Source organism: Stegastes partitus, unplaced genomic scaffold (genome assembly GCF_000690725.1).
Source record: "Stegastes partitus isolate 25-593 unplaced genomic scaffold, Stegastes_partitus-1.0.2 Scaffold1081, whole genome shotgun sequence".
Classification (NCBI taxonomy): domain Eukaryota; kingdom Metazoa; phylum Chordata; class Actinopteri; family Pomacentridae; genus Stegastes; species Stegastes partitus.
The window spans coordinates 243,195-244,056 of record NW_007578812.1 but is presented as its reverse complement, the minus strand read 5'-3'; the positions used below and the strand labels follow the sequence as shown (position 1 = coordinate 244,056).

Genomic DNA, 862 nt, shown 5'->3' with positions numbered 1-862 from the left:
CAGTGAATGCATCCAATAATCCACTGAATTCAGACTGGCTTCTAAGAAGAGCATTGTGAACGGAAACTTGAATTTGCTTCCAAACTTGTGGCCTGTTTTGTAAATAAGCAACAGCTTCTTGTTACTTATAAAATCCACAGTAACAGTCAGTGAACTGACCTCAGAGTCTTCAGGATGCAGTCTGGACTCTCTAGAAAACCACACAGATGCTTCACTCCTGAATCCTTCAGGTTGTTCTCACTCAGGTTCAGATGTTCCAGATGGGAGGGGTTGGACTTCAGAGCTGAGGCCAGATAATCACAGCTGGTCTCTGACAAATTGCAGCTCTCCAAACTAAATAAAGAATAAAAGATGTAGATAAAATCAGTGGTGATCCATCAGATGTGTTCAGGTTGTGGATGTGCAGCTCAACATGACTTGTCTGATACACACACTCATCTTTCGTCACAACACACTAAAATTTGGACAAAACCCATAAAATATGAACAGCAGCAGATTGACAGCGTTGTGGATTGAAGTTCTGTTTGAACATCAATGAGCTACAGTTGATCATTAACATAGAAAACAGTCAGTGAACTGACCTCAGAGTCTTCAGGCTGCAGTCTGGATTCTTCAGGAAACCACACAGATGTTTCACTCCTGAATCCTGTGGGTTGTTTAGATCCAGCTCCAGATGTTCCAGATGGGAGGGCTTGGACCTCAGAGCTGAGTTCAGAGAATCACAGCTGGTCTCTGACAAACTGCATTGATTCAATCTGAATGAAGAAAACAAGATGTAGAGAAATCATGAATGAATCAATCAGATGTGTATCAGACAAACATCTCCACTTTCAAATGACAGAAACCAGAGAAATAAAGGAAA

At 41.4% G+C, this 862-nt stretch overlaps 2 long non-coding RNA genes across 2 annotated transcripts in view; one reads left to right on the top strand and one right to left on the bottom strand.

Annotated features, from left to right (window-relative positions):
* Window positions 1–759, bottom strand: part of LOC103367752 (uncharacterized) — a 2,503-nt gene extending 1,744 nt beyond the window's left edge. Inside the window, exons 1-2 of the long non-coding RNA XR_520741.1 lie at window positions 582–759; window positions 160–333 (exon numbers count right to left, since the gene is read on the bottom strand). This is a non-coding gene — a long non-coding RNA (uncharacterized LOC103367752). The remainder of the gene's footprint in view (window positions 1–159; window positions 334–581) is intronic.
* Window positions 1–765, top strand: part of LOC103367754 (uncharacterized) — a 2,881-nt gene extending 2,116 nt beyond the window's left edge. Inside the window, exons 2-3 of the long non-coding RNA XR_520742.1 lie at window positions 147–288; window positions 711–765. This is a non-coding gene — a long non-coding RNA (uncharacterized LOC103367754). The remainder of the gene's footprint in view (window positions 1–146; window positions 289–710) is intronic.
* Window positions 766–862: the final 97 nt, after the last annotated feature.